This window comes from Podarcis cretensis (assembly GCF_951804945.1).
Source record: "Podarcis cretensis genome assembly, chromosome: 7".
Classification (NCBI taxonomy): domain Eukaryota; kingdom Metazoa; phylum Chordata; class Lepidosauria; order Squamata; family Lacertidae; genus Podarcis; species Podarcis cretensis.
The window spans coordinates 91,738,385-91,754,528 of NC_137176.1; positions in this window are offsets into that span (position 1 = coordinate 91,738,385).

The following is a 16,144-nucleotide window of genomic DNA, read 5'->3' on the forward strand; positions in this document are numbered from 1 at the left end:
TGGAGGGTATGGTCTGGGACTGATGGGAGTTGTAGTACAAAGCACTTAGAGCAGGCATAGGCAAATCCCGGCCCTCCAGATGTTTGGGACTACATTTCCCATCATCCCTAGCTAACAGGACCACTGGTCAGGCATCATGGGAATTGTAGTCCCAAACATCTGGAGGGCCGGAATTTGCCTGTGCCTGACCTAGAGGGTGCCAGTTTTGGGATGGCAGGCTGATCTACAATCTGCTAACAGAACATGTCTGAGGTTTAAAAGACACAAAATCAAACTCTGGAGCTTTATTTTTGTATATTTTGCTAGAGCCATGGTGGTGATTGTGTCACTTGAAACCAAATACCAGATTTGCTGGCTCTAGCATGGCTTCTCTTCTTAATTTCGTTTTCTTAAGGTATTTTTTTTTTTTTAAAAAAAGAAGAAAATACGTTTCCTGCCTCTTCCCTGAGCTATCACCACTGTTAAGCCCATTACAGGGACGGGTCTTTTGTAACAGCGGTTGCAGTTTCTGATAATAAAATCAACACGCCATGCTGTTCCATTGGGCTGGGCCAGGGTCTACTCAGAGCTGCTACTTTATTTCTCTATGCGGCCTAGGACCCACGTACCTAGTGGACCGCCTCTCCTGGTCTGCCCCGCGAAGGACCTTAAGGTCCACAAATGACAACACCTTGGAGGTCCCAAGTCGCAAGGTGGTTAGATCGGTCTCAACTAGGGCCAGGGCCTTTTCAGTACTGGCCCCGACTTGGTGGAACGCTCTGTCACAAGAGACTAGGGCCCTGCGGGACTTGACATCTTTCCGCAGGGCCTGCAAGACAGAGCTGTTCCGCCTGGCCTTTGGTTTGGACTCAGTCTGACGCTTATGTTTCCCTCCCCTTATGGTTTTGACTTTTAAAATGAGGCTGCATTTTAAATTGTATTTTAACCTGTATTTTAACTTGTTGTTTTTTTCCTTATGTTTCTTATTGATGTTAGCCACCCTGAGTCTGGCTGGGGAGGACGGGGTATAAATAAAAATTATTATTATTTATTATTTCCAAAATGCACAGCAAGCCACCTGCTGCAGAGGTACTGAAGATGTCCAGAACCGAGACAGCTGCACCGGTTCAATCATAAACGGTGTGTGTCATTACAGAGAGAGGGCTATTGTGCAGGGAAGTTTTTAAGCATAGAATTGTGGAGATACGAGGGACCTCACCGCCCGCCAATGCAGGAATATGCAGCTGTCCTGTGCGGTGATCGAACCTGCAACCTTGGCGTTATCACCACCATGTTCTAACCAACTGAGCTATCCAGCAGGACTTAATGTTGGAGGTCCTACTGTGTTTTTAATATTTTGTTGGGAGCTGACTTATTAGCCAAGATGGCTATGCCCTGCCTCCATAGTTGGAGGCAGCAGTGCTTTCTGAACCCCAGTTGCTGGAAGCTGCAGGAGGAGAGAATCTTGTGTTTGAATCCTTGTTGGTTTCCCACAAGCATCTGGTTGGCCCCTGTGAGAACAGATGCTGGACAAGATGGGTCCACTGGCCTGATCCAGCAGCCTTGCCTTATGTTAAAGGTAAAGGGAGCCCTGACCATTAGGTACAGTCGTGGCCGACTCTGGGGTTGCGGCGCTCATCTCACTTTACTGGCCAAGGGAGCCAGCGTACAGCTTCCGGGTCATGTGGCCAGCAGGTCTAAGCCGCTTCTGTTAAACCAGAGCAGCGCACGGAAACGCTGTTTACCTTCCTGCTGGAGTGGTACCTATTTATCTACTTGCACTTTGACGTGCTTTCGAACTGCTAGGTTGGCAGGAGCAGGGACCGAGCAACGGGAGCTCACCCCATTGCGGGGATTCGAACCACCGACCTTCTGATCGGCAAGCCCAAGAGGCTCAGTGATTTAACCCACAGTGCCAGCCACATCCCTTTGCCTTATGTTAGGCTATCCCATTTGTTGGATTTCCTTTTGGATAAATGTAGGAAATAGCAGGAGTTTTGAGTCAGGTTTCTAAATTTATATCTGACGTAAACAGAGCTCAGATTTGAGTGGTGGTGCGATACCAGTTTTCGAAACCCGGCAAGCCCCATGTCATAATTCATCAATTTTGGAGTGGATCGTTCACCAAGAGAGAAGCTGACTTTGGGTTTTTTTTTACTCACAGGTAAGAAAGTTGGGGTGTCCCCTTCCTGGGCACCATGTGGTCCTTTTGCTAAGACAGCTGCTGTGGTGGCCCATTCTTTTTTTAAAAAAATCACTTTTGATGGCTACTGTCCAAAGAGTCTATTTTTATATCCTAGCAGTGGACAGTGCTGAGAACCACTCAATTTTTCAACCTTCCTGCTGCAACATTCATCTCACTGCTAGTTCCTGCAGGCTGCATCATAAAAAAGAAGATGAGAGGTATACTTTACTATGTGATGTTTCTTAAAAATTAGGGCTGTCCTCACCCTCACATCTCAGCTTTAGCAAGAAAAATGAAAAAGGGGAAACAGCTTCCTTTAAAAATTCAGAGGTGGTTCAGGGGCAGGAGGTACTCAATTAAATGAGGTTCTGGGCCCCCACAGCAGAAGTCTGGGTGCCCCCCCCAAAAGCCTGCCCACCGTAATGTCTTTCTCTTGGGGTGATCCCTCCCCCAAAAAGCTCAACAGCTTTGACTGCCCCCCCCAAACCAAAAATCCTGGCTATGCCTACGAGGTGGTTCATGCCCTCATCTAGAAGTCATTAAACAATGAGTACCCAGTGATCCATGGAGCCTGCTTTGTTGTTGTTGTTGTTGTTGTTTAGTCGTGTCCGGCTTTTCCTGACCCCATGGACCAGAGCACGCCAGGCACTCCTGTCTTCCACTGCCTCCCACAGTTTGGTCGGACTCATGTTGGTAGCTTTGAGAACACTGTCCCACCATCTCGTCCTCTGTCGTCCCCTTCTCCTTGTGCCCTCCATCTTTCCCAACATCAGGGTCTTTTCCAGAGAGTCTTTTCTTCTCATGAGGTGGCCAAAGTATTGGAGCCTCAGCTTCAGGATCTGTCCTTCCAGTGAGCACTCAGGGCTGATTTCCTTCAGAATGGAGAGGTTTGATCTTGGAGCCTGCTAGGAATGGATAAAAGCTCAGTCGCCCCAGACACCAGCTCTGCACTTAACTGCTTCACACCCACTCATTCCTGGTCCAAGTATATTTTTGTGGTGGCTCAGGATCTCTGCTTTTATTGTGCTTAAATGAATATGTCCATGATTTAGCCACTGTGACTATGGCAGGCTTGTTAAAGGGCATTGTAATGATCCTGGGGAAAACTTGGGTTTTGAGTCGCCCTTTTGCCTACAGAAATCTATGTGGCCGTAAGGTAATATATGAAGAGGCTGGCTGCTGGATCATGCATCCTTCGGCCAGCCAGACATCTCTTTTGAGAAGCCCACAAGCTGTGCCCTAGGCACAACAGCAGCAACTCTCACCATCTGTGAGTCTCAGCAGTTGGTAGAAAAATTGGGGTTGGCTTTTGCTGCCCAACTCTCCAAGGGACTCTTGAATCCCCTAAGTCCATGATTAGTCAGAGAAGAAGGGATGGAGGCAGGATGCAGTGAAAAAGCAAGGCAGGTCTTTATTTTTGTTGCCCCACCTCCTTGCGAGGAAGTGAGAGGCCCGGAACAAAGGTGTACAAGCCCCTTTTCAGAAGGCCCAACCCCTTAGCCAAAGACCACCCTAAAAGAATCACACATCACACAAAGAGGTGGTCTACCACAGAAATTGGAGAGTGGCTTGTCTGCTGTCTAGGGACGCAGGTGGCGCTGTGGGTTAAAGCCTCAGCGCCTAGGACTTGCGATCGAAAGGTCGGTGGTTCGAATCCCTGCGGCAGGGTGCGCTCCCGCTGCTTGGTCCCAGCGCCTGCCAACCTAGCAGTTCGAAAGCACCTCCGGGTGCAAGTAGATAAATAGGGACTGCTTACCAGCGGGAAGGTAAACGGCGTTTCCGTGTGCGGCTCTGGCTCGCCAGATGCAGCTTTGTCACGCTGGCCACGTGACCCGGAAGTGTCTCCGGACAGCGCTGGCCCCTGGCCTCTTGAGTGAGATGGGCGCACAACCCCAGAGTCTGTCAAGACTGGCCCGTACGGGCAGGGGTACCTTTACCTTTACCTGTCTGCTGTCTGCCAAGATACCTGATGTTTTACTTGATTGCATTACCTGGGCAGTCTGGCCATTCTTTTGAGACTGGGACTACTATAGTTCTTGAATCCAGGTCTCAGGCCCACCCAATTTATGAACAAAATACAGTGGTGCCCTGCAAGACGAATGCCTCGCAAGACGAAAAACCCGCTAGACGAAAGGGTTTTCCGTTTTGGAGGCGCTTCGCAAAACGAATTTCCCTAAGGGCTTGCTTCGCAAGACGAAATGTCTTGCGAGTTTTTCCGACTTTTTTTCCCTCCCCCCCTTTTTCTAAGCCGCTAAGCCGCTTATCTGCTTATCCGCTAAGCTGATAAGCCGTTAAAGGCCACTAAAAGCCGCTAAGTCGCTAATAGCGCTAATCCGCTAAGCCGTCAATGGGCTTGCTTCGCAAGACGAAAAAACCGCTAGACGAAGAGAATCGCGGAACGGATTCTTTTTGTCTTGCGAGGCACCACTGTATACCCTTAAGAAAGGATTTGTAAGTGAAAGAATGGTGTCTCCAAGATATTCCCTTTCGTAGGGGAAATATTAAGTGTCATTAGGAGAGCCGAGATGGCTTTTGGGGATTGTTCTGTGTGCTAAAATAAAGTGCAATTTTTCTCAGGGAATATTTCCTGAATTTTAAGGGTGGAAGGATTGTTTTAGGGAAGTTTTTAATGTGTGCTGTTTTATTGTGTTTTTAATATTCTGTTAGGGACGCGGGTGGCGCTGTGGGTTAAACCACAGAGCCTAGAGCTTGCTGATCAGAAGGTTGGCGGTTCAAATCCCCGCGACAGGGTGAGCTCCCGTTGCTCGGTCGCTGCTCCTGCCAACCTAGCAGTTCGAAAGCACGTCAAAGTGCAAGGAGAGAAATAGGTACCGCTCTGGTGGGAAGGTAAACGGCGTTTCCTTGCGCTGCTCTGGTTCGCCAGAAGCGGCTTAGTCATGCTGGCCACATGACCCGGAAGCTGTATGCCGACTCCCTCGGCCAATAACGCGAGATGAGCGCTGCTGCCCCAAAGTCGGCCACGACTGGACCTAATGGTCAGGGGTCCCATTACCTTTAATATTCTGTTGGGAGCTGCCCAGAGTGGCTGGGGAAACCCAGCTAGATGGGTGATGTGTAAAGAAAGAAATGTTTGTTTTTGTTTTTTATTTTATTTTCTGTGGTGTATGTGTCTGAACTGTGTCTGCACCCTAAAATTTTATAACGAGGAGAAAGAACATAGCCATGTTGACTAGGAGCCACTGATACCTCCATGAATTTGTCTAAACCTTTTTTTAACACAATTGATATTTTTTTAAAATAAAAAATGCAGAACATTTACTGCTGAGATGTAACTCATTTTGAGCTGAAGTTGACCAAGTGTGCAAACAAGCAGAGGGCAACTGCACTTTGCAGAGTTGTGTAGGAAGCCAGATTTTGGCAGAGGCAGCTCGCCCTGTAGAGGGGAGAGAATCTGTCCAGGCACCGTGCCCAAGGATTAAGACCTTCTGGGAGATGATCTATAATGAAATGAAAAAGGTATTTAAATATACTTTCCTGAAGAAATCAGAGGCCTTTCTCCTGGGCATGGTCGGCCAGTTGGTGCCAAAGAAGGATAGAACTTTCTTTATGTATGCAACAACAGCAGCAAGAATACTCATCACGAAGTATTGGAAGACACAAGATTTACCCACCTTGGAAGAATGGCAGATGCAAGTAATGGACTACATGGAAATGGCGGAAATGACTGGCAGAATCCGAGACCAGGGAGAAGAGTTGGTGGAAGAAGATTGGAAGAAATTTAAAATCTATCTACAGAAATACTGTAAAATTTTTGAATGTTAATGACGTTGAAATGAAATGAAGTGGTTCTAGTAATAAGTTAAAATAAGAATATGCAAGAACGGATTGGTATTAGACGAAAATTTGAAGCTATAATATGTGAGGATAAATAATTAAGGGTAAATTAAGAGGGTATGAACTTGCTGAACCAATTTTTAAATGGAATACAAAAAAGGGAGGTGTGAGGAAGTCAGGAAAATAAGTAAATGAACGGTGAGAAATTAAAAAGAGGGATTTTTTTTTCTATGTCAAATTTTGGTTTTTGTATTTTTCTTGTGTTTTTTTTGTTTTTTTGTTTATCGTCTTGTAATTTTTCTCTTGTTAAAAACTTAATAAAATATCATTTAAAAAGAGAGAGAGAGAGAGAGAGAGAATCTGTCCAGGCACATGGTCCCCCCCCCCCCCGGTCTCTTCGCCTTGGTTTCCCCTCCTGCTTCTCACTCTTTACTGATGTTCTGCTCTCCTGCCATCTCTGATCCGTTTTGACAGGGTTTGTGCAGGGGAACTTCAGGCTGCCTCTGACGGAGCCAGCAGCTTGGAGCAGACACTGCGGAAGGAATCTTAGAGGTGAAAGGCACCTAAAGGGTCTTAAAGAGATACAGGAGATCTTAAAGATGTCAGACCCCACCCAGGTGCTCAAACAGCATCCAAATGCAGTTGTACCTCGGTTTTCGAACAGCTTAGTTAATGAACAACTTAGAACTCCAATGGTTGCAAACCCGGAAGTAGGTGTTTGGATTTGGATTTGATATCCCTCTTTATCCCTCTGGCGAACCAGAGCAGCACACGGAAACGCTGTTTACCTTCCTGCTGGAGTGGTACCTATTTATCTACTTGCACTTTGATGTACTTTTGAACTGCTCGGTTGGGAGGAGCAGGGACCGAGCAATGGGAGCTCAGCCCGTCGCGGGGATTCGAACCGCCAACCTTCTGATCGGCAAGTCCTATGCTCTGTGGTTTAACCCACAGCGCCACCCGCTATTAATCTGCTATTAAGTAGTAATAATAATAGCAGTAAGCCCCCGACATACTGATCTCCTGATGTCTCGTAGGCACAACAAAGGTTTTTTTGCAGCTGTCTAGATTTTCTATGTAAGACAGCGGCGCTGAAAGCTTAGTTATGAAATTGTTGTATAGTATCTCTTCCCTGTTCTGTTTACTCGCATGCTTTTCATTCACAGCCAGACTGGGAAGGGGGGAGAGGATAAGCTCACGGCCTCCCCCCACGTCTCCCCCGGCAGTTGGAGCAGAAGAAGAAGAAGTTGGAAGGCTGAGCCCCTTCCTAAAAACTTAATCAGATGCTGATGAATATTTCACAGAGACAAACAGGCCAGGTGGACAGGGAGAATCTCTTATTTACGGCCCATCAGAAGAGACACTGGGCCATACATGTGCAAAGACACATGCACAGTGCTCCTGGCGCCAGAGAAATCTATGGGGGTTACTCTCGTGTAGGGATGGGGAAAGAAAGTCTCTTCGCATTTTCATGCAAGCTTATCAAATCTCCGCTTCCCAAAACAGGATGTGAGGCGAATCACAGCTATGCTTCCAGAATCTGTGCCCTTCTCAGAATTTCACCAGGCAGCTCTGTAACCAAAAGTATGTACAAGAATGCCTGCGTTGGAAACGTGTGGAAAAAAATAATAATAATGCATACATTAATTCACACGGCAAGCAAAGACGCAAAGCTCAGTGCAAATCAACATATGAAAATGATGCGTTGTGTTAGGGAAGATTCTTGCAAAAATGTGTACATGGGGAGAAAATCCATCCTACATAATGATGATAATGATAATAACAATAATTTATTATTTATACCCTGCCCATCTGGCTGGGTTTCGCCAGCCACTCTGGGCAGCTCCCAACAGAATATTATTAATAATAAAAGCAATAAAACATCACACATTAAAAGCTTCCCTAAGCAGGGCTGCCTTCAGGTTTCTTCCAAAAGTGAGATAGCCGTTTATTTCCTTGACATCTGATGGGAGGGCATTCCACAGGGCGGGTGCCACTACTGAGAAGGCCCTCTGCCTGGTTCCCTGTAACTTAGCTTCTCGCAATGAGGGAACCGCCAGACGGCCCTCGGCGCTGGACCTCAGTGTCTGGGCTGAATGATGGGGGTGGAGATGCTCCTTTAGGGATACTGATGGTGGTTGGTGGCAGCTCACCTGGTGTTGGTGGTAGGGTCCCTTTGCCCTATGAAACTTTCCTTGCATTGAAGCTGTAAATACATTTAAAACAAAACAGACAGTTATGGAAAAGACCCACTTATCCAAGTGTTGGAACAAAAATGCATTCTCCTGGCTATTATGTAAGAAGTCCCGAGGGAAAGGCCTTCAGGAGGTAAAACAATAAACTCCAATATTTGTCCTATTTGAGAAACCCAGGGCAGGAGAGTTCCAAATTCTGTAAGGTGACCTGTGAATTGATCTTGGTGTTTCCCCAAGAAGAAAACCCCCCAGGGTCTGACGGTGATGGCTGCCTTCTCCCCCCAACCCCAGGGGGTCCAGTTCTCCAAAACCTTTCCTGTCATGTACGTAAAAACTGCCGGGCCACAGATCTAACGGCACTTGAATTCTCTTGAAGCCTTTAAAACTTTTTTCCTGATTTCTTGAGGATATCTTACATGCACGTTAGTCACATTCTGAATAATTCCCTTTGTTCAGCTAAGTCATTTCAGCTGTGATGTCTCTTAAAAAGCAACACCCCTTCAACATACCTGTTGATTTGCATCCACTTAGTTAATATTGTTTTAGTTGCTAAGTAAATCTTCCGAAGCATCTGTCTCAGTCTCAGCCTTCCCCGCACCAAACCAAGATAACCAGTGGTTATAAATGAAGAAGGTGCACTGAGCATCAACAAATGACGGTAGTCAGGATACAACCCTGCATCAACAGGATGTGGGGAATTCACAATATAATATATATAACAAGCAATCCCAATATGCCAACCAAGAAACATTCAATGCATCTCTTCTTTCTTCTTCTCTGGCAATCCCTTGCTGTTGTTGTTTAGTCGTGTCCAATGCTTCGTGACCCCATGGACCAGAGCACGCCAGGCACTCCTGTCTTCCACTGCCTCCCGCAGTTTAGTCAAACTCATGCTGGTACCTTTGAGAACACTGTCCCACCATCTCGTCCTCTGTCGTCCCCTTCTCCTTGTGCCTTCCATCTTTCCCAACATCAGGTTCTTTTCCAGGGAGTCTTTTCTTCTCATGAGGTGGCCGAAGTCATGGAGCCTCATCTTCAGGATCTGTCCTTCCAGTGAGTACTCAGGGCTGATTTCCTTCAGAATGGAGAGGTTGGATCTTCTTGCAGTCCATGGGACTCTCAAGAGTCTCCTCCAAAAGCATCAATTCTTTGGCGATCAGCCTTCTTGATGGTCCCGCTCTCACATTGCTACTGGGAAAACCATAGTTTTAACTATACGGACCTTTGTTGGCAAGGTGATGTCTCTGCTTTTTAAGATGCTGTCTAGGTTTGTCACTGCTTTTCTCCCAAGAAGCAGGCATCCCTCGTAGCCGAGTAAAATTGCCTTCCATAAACACCGTTTTAGCAATGACCCCGTAAATGACTGTGGAGGCCAATTCTGGATCCACACGTCCTTCCACAGTGGGGACGTAGGTTTCCGGGCGGGAGTTGATCATGGTGTGGATTTGCCAAGCGTGCCTTCCTCTTAGCGTGTTTCTCCCTTGCGCCCTGAGTTCGAGTGTCTTCAAAACCCATGACACCTTTGGTAAAGGCTGTTCTCCAACTGGAGCACTCACAGGCTAGTGCTTCCCAGTTGTCAGAGTTTATACTACATTTTTAAAGATTTGCCTTGAGACAGTCTTTAAAGCTCTTTTGTTGACCACCAGCATTACGCTTTCCATTTTTAAGTTCGGAATAGAGCAGTTGCTTTGGAAGACGATCATCAGACATCCACACAACATGACCAGTCCAATGAAGTTGATGTTGAAGAAGAAATATTCAGTGCATCTACAATGAAAATGAGAACGGTCAAATGTAAAGCAGATTTGCAAAATAGCTTAGATTACAGAAGGTTACACTGTGTTTTAATAGTTTGTCCCAGAGTAAGCCATAGGCAGCTGGTGGTGAGAGGTCAACCTTCCCAGTTTGGGTGCACTGAGTATACCATATGATTTCCAAATTGTCTGTGGCCTTCGTGTTCATTAGTGCTTCAAGATGCTATATAAAGGCTTTGTTCCATAGTCTCCCATCACACCTCTCAGGTAAAGTTAGTAGCTTGTTTTCCAATGCTGTGTTGTTATATTTGTAGCAGCAGACACAAGAAAGTTTGTTCATAAATTCTTTTGGTCACCTTTAACCAGATTGATTCCACAATGTGTTTCAATTGCCACCCAACAAGGAAACGATGAATTTCTAGTCCCTCGTATTTGGCTGGTCAGGTGCCCAAACTCTTCAAGGAAACGGAATCTGAAGGGTGTCTAGACAAGAGCTTGGAAAGCTCATTTTTAAAAAGGAACTGTTTGTAGTTCAACTTGTCCAAAAAGAAACTGATTCCAGTTCCAGTTTTATCCCTTTAGGTCATAGGTAGGCAAACCAAGGCCTGGGGGCCAGATTCGGCCCAATTGCCTTCTAAGTCCGGCCCGCAGACAGCCCAGGAATCAGCATGTTTTTACATGAGTAGAATGTGTCCTTTTATTTAAAATGCATCTCTGGGTTATTTGTGGGGCATAGGAATTCGTTCATTATTATTTTTCAAAATATAGTCTGAGGGACAGTGGACCGGTCCCCTGCTGGAAAAGTTTGCTGACCCCTGCATTAGGTTCTTAGGGGGCTGGAGCACTGATAATAGATAAGGTCCCCAAAACTGGTGCAGCTGGATCTGAATAGTCAGATGCCCCACATTTCAATAGCCCCATGTATTACTTCTATTGCAAAGCACACTATTAACATTTCCATTCTCGCTGTTCCCTTCACATCACAATTCCACATTTCTTATATATCAGAGCAACTGTCAAAAACTCATTTCACTGATTCTGATTTTATATTTATATTTACTCTGAGCATGTACAATTTCACATTCAGCTTGCTTAAAATCACAGCGCTACCACAACCACTACAGGAATAAAATAGAGCTGGTGTCTGCTGCCCTGAGGCTAAACATTTTTTTATGGGAATAAACACTGTTTGCTGTAGGAAAATCATAGAATATCATAGAGTTGGAAGAGACCACAAGGGCCATCGAGTCCAACCCCCTGCCAAGCAGGAAACACCATCAGAGCACTCCTGACATATGGTTGTCAAGCCTCTGCTTAAAGACCTCCAAAGAAGGAGACTCCACCACACTCCTTGGCAGCAAATTCCACTGTCAAACAGCTCTTACTGTCAGGAAGTTCTTCCTAATGTTTAGGTGGAATCTTCTTTCTTGTAGTTTGGAACCATTGCTCCGTGTCCACTTCTCTGGAGCAGCAAAAAACAACCTTTCTCCCTCCTCTATGTGACATCCTTTTATATATTTGAACATGGCTATCATATCACCCCTTAACCTCCTCTTCTCCAGGCTAAACATGCCCAGCTCCCTTAGCCGTTCCTCATAAGGCATCGTTTCCAGGCCTTTGACCATTTTGGTTGCCCTCCTCTGGACACGTTCCAGTTTGTCAGTGTCCTTCTTGAACTGTAGTGCCCAGAACTGGACACAGTACTCCAGGTGAGGTCTGACCAGAGCAGAATACAGTGGCACTATTACTTCCCTTGATCTAGATGCAATACTCCTATTGATGCAGCCCAGAATTGCATTGGCTTTTTTAGCTGCCGCGTCACACTGTTGGCTCATGTCAAGTTTGTGGTCAACCAAGACTCCTAGATCCTTTTCACATGTACTGATCTCAAGCCAGGTGTCACCCATCTTGTATTTGTGCCTCTCATTTTTTTTGCCCAAGTGCAATACTTTACATTTCTCCCTATTAAAATTCATCTTGTTTGTTTTGGCCCAGTTCTCTAATCTGTCAAGGTCATTTTGAAGTGTGATCCTGTCCTCTGGGGTGTTAGCCACCCCTCCCAGTTTGGTGTCATCTGCAAATTTGATCAGGATGCCCTTGAGTCCATCATCCAAGTCGTTGATAAAGATGTTGAATAAGACCGGGCCCAAGACAGAACCCTGTGGCACCCCACTAGTCACTCTTCTCCAGGATGAAGAGGAACCATTGATGAGCACCCTTTGGGTTCGGTCAGTCAGCCAGTTACAAATCCACTGAGTGGTAGCATAGTCAAGACCGCATTTTACCAGCTTCTTTACAAGAATATCATGGGGCACCTTGTCAAATGCCTTGCTGAAATCAAGGTAGGCTACATCCACTGTGAACTGAACGAGTTCACGCTCAGTACACAGTTCAATTCAATTTCATCCAAATGATCCTTGACTGTTCTTTCCGCCCAGCATTCAGAATGTTGCAAATATGCTTAAGAAGACCAATAACCACAGGTATTCATATTTATAGTATTTATATTTAAAGTAAAAATAAGAAAATAGGCATCTGTAATGCCCTCTGCCTGGTTCTCTATAACCTCACTTCTCTTAGGGAGGGAACCGCCAGAACGCCCTTGGGAGATGGACCCTGGTGTCCGGGCTGAATGGTGGGGGTGGAGACGATCCTTCAGGTATACTGGGCTTTAAAGGTCAGCACCAACCCTTTGAATTGTGCTCGGAAACGTACTGGGAGCCAATGTAGGTCTTTCAGGACTGGTGTTATATGGTCTCGGCGGCCACTCCCAGTCACCAGTCTAGCTGCCACATTCTGGATTAGTTGCAGTTTCTGGGTCACCTTCAAAGGTAGCCCCACGTAGAGCGCATTGCAGTGGTCCAAGTGGGAGATAACTAGAGCATGCACCACTCTGGCAAGACAATTTGCAGGCAGGTAGAGTCTCAGCCTGTGTACCAGATGGAGACGGTAAACTGATGCCCTGGACACAGAATTGACCTGCGCCTCCATGGACAGTTGTGAGTCCAAAATGACTCCCAGGCTGTGCACCTGTTCCTTTGGGGGCACAGTTGCCCCTTTCAGGACTAGGGAGTCCCCCACACCTGCCTGTCCTCTGTCCCCCAAGAACAGTACTTCTGTCTTGTCAGGATTCAACCTCAATCCATTAGCCGCCATCCATCCTCCAACCGGTTGTGGACTCTCCTTCACTGGAGGTTTTTAAGTAGAGGTCAGATGGACATCTGTCAGAGATTCTTTAGTTATGATTCCTTTATTGCAGGATTTGGACTAGATATCCCTTTGGCTTCCTTTCAGCTCTCCATTTCTGTGATTCCACATTGGCTTCCATTCCCTAGAAAAGAACCTTTCATTCATAGAAACCTTGCTGATTTCATGTTTTGCTGGCTTATCGTGGAAGGATCCACTCTCAACTTGCAGAGGAGTACAGTCATACCTCATGTTACGTCCGCTTCATGTTACGTTATGTCAGGTTATGTCCCTGGGTGACCCGGAAGTACCGGAAAGGGTTACTTCCGGGTTTTGCCGCTTGTGCATGCGCAGAAGTGCAAAATGACATCACACGCATGCGCAGAAGCGGTGAATTGCAACCTGAGCGTGCACAGACGCGCCTCTGCGGGTTGTGTTCTTTTGATGTTGTGAACAGGTCTCCGGAACAGATCCTGTTCTCAATCAGAGGTACCGCTGTAATGGGGAAACTCTGTGCTGTAGGCTCTCACCTTGCTAAGTCAATAAACAACAACACTCCCTCTGTAGTTCTAGCAGGATGCTTAGTTACGGGTTGCCAAAATGGTTTCGTTAAATTAGCTAATCAACAAGGAACAAGCCGCCGTTGTCCTCATTCCCAGCAGCGTCCACACGAGAACCTTTGCAAACCCGCCGTCAGATGGGCGGGGAAATCGGTGTATTCAGAGAACCCAGAGATGTCACCATAACACTTTAGATTAGACGTTGTGGTCTTTTAATTTAGGTTTTCTCTGAAAGGGCTGTGTTTGTTAATTAAATATCAATTGATTGTTTGGAGAACACTTCCTTGACTTTATCGCTTTTAGGAGGGACAAATCAAATCCCCATGTCATTAACTCTCAGCAAACACAATCCATACATAATTACTGTCTTTATTAATACATCCAAGTTCCGGGGAAGTTTTAGGCAATTAATATTTGTGGGATAGTTTGTGGTGAGCTAATTACGTCAGGGTTATGCTGATAATGCCGACGCATAATAAACTGGGTAATTAACATCCTTCTAGTTAGTGTCTTCCCCCATGCCAGCTAAGTAGCTTGGCATTCTTTGGTTGGGTTTAATTATGCTTGAATTGCCATGCAAGTCCAGAATTTCGGGTTGGGGGTTGTCTGTCGCTTTCTTGTAGAGCTGCCTCACAGCTTCAATCCCTGAAACTTCAGGCAGAACTGGGAAAGACTGCTGAGCTAGACAAGATGTATTTTTTGGGCTCAATTTTTTTTTTAACTTTAAGAAGATATAAAGATATAACAAAAACAATTTAAAAACTATATACAGTGGTACCTTGGTTCTCAGATTTAATCTGTTCCAGAAGTCTGTTCCAAAACCAAAGCGTTCCAAAACCAAGACACGCTTTCCCATAGAAAGTAATACAAAACAGATTAATCCGTTCCACACTTTTAAAAACAACCCCTAAAACAGCAAATTAACCAGAATTTTACTATCTACTGAGACCATTGATATACAGTGTGTGTGTAAAATTATTGCATCTGCACTTCAAAGGCACTTCTTCAAATGGGCATATTCAGTTAAAGTGCATGGAAGTGCATATAATCGTGAAAACAACACATAAATGCATGAGATTCCGAGAAATGGCTTGTAGAGGAGATTGCATAGAAAGATGGAAATCAGGAGAAAATGTTGAGGAATTTTCATGCGGAGCTTTAAAGAAGCAACACGCACACACAGCTGACGCAGAAATGGGGAGAACGGAACTCAAGAATGGAAAAATGGAAAATGAATTGGATGGATCATCCCAAGGGTGTCCACAGGTGGGAGAAAGGAGGGGTCCTTCCTCCAGTCCCCTCCCCCAACACCCATGAAGTCATAGCAGTGACTGATGAAAGCAGATCTAGCCAATTAGACAAAGAGAAGAGGAGAGTAGAAAACCCGTCATTTTGACTTCTGATTTGCTCTCAACCCTTTTCTCCCGGTCTTGGAGAAGTGATGGATGTTGGACTTCAACTCCCATCTGCCCAAGCCAAGCCAACACAGTCCATGGTTAGGGATGATGTGGGGCTGTGGTCCAACAGCATAGGAACGTAGGAAACTGCATGGTCAGACCATTGAGTCCATCTAGCTGGACCATAAAGAAGGCTGATCGCCGAAGAATGGATGCTTTTGAATTCTGGTGCTGGAGGAGACTCTTGAGAGTCCCATGGACTGCAAGAAGATCAAACCTCTCCATTCTGAAGGAAATCAGCCCTGAGTGCTCCCTGGAAGGACAGATCCTGAAGCTGAGGCTCCAATACTTTGGCCACCTCATGAGAAGAGAAGACTCCCTGGAAAAGACCCTGATGTTGGGAAAGATGGAGGGCACAAGGAGAAGAGGACGACAGAGGACGAAATGGTGGGACAGTGTTCTCGAAGATACCAACATGAGTTTGACCAAACTGCGGAAGACAGGAGTGCCTGGCGTTCTCTGGTCCATGGGGTCACGAAGAGTCGGACACGACTAAACAATTAAACAACAACAACAACTAGCTTCGTATTGTCCACAGGGCCATATTTAGATTTGATGAGGCCCTAAGCCAGGCATAGGCAAACTTGGCCCTCCAGATGTTTTGGGACTACAATTCCCATCATCCCTGACCACTGGTCCTGTTAGCTATGGATGGTGGGAGTTGTCGTCCCAAAACATCTGGAGGGCCAAGTTTGCCTATGCCTGCTCTAAGCTCCTGAAGGTAATGGGGCCCTTTATATGTCCAGCTGTCCTTTGTCAACAACAAATTGTTGCTGTTTTTTGTGTTGAATATATGCTATACAGTGTTACCTCTAGTTGCAAACACCTCTGGATATGTATCTTTGGGGTTACGCACGTGGCAAACCCAGAAGTAACAGAAAGGTTTCTGCGGTGCGAACATGCTCAAAAGTGGTGCCTCTGGATGTGAATGTTTCGGGGTAAGAATGGACCCCCAGAACGAATTAAATTCGTATCCAGAGGTACCACTGTATGGTAAATTATGGACCTAATAATAGGTATCTAAAGGGACGTG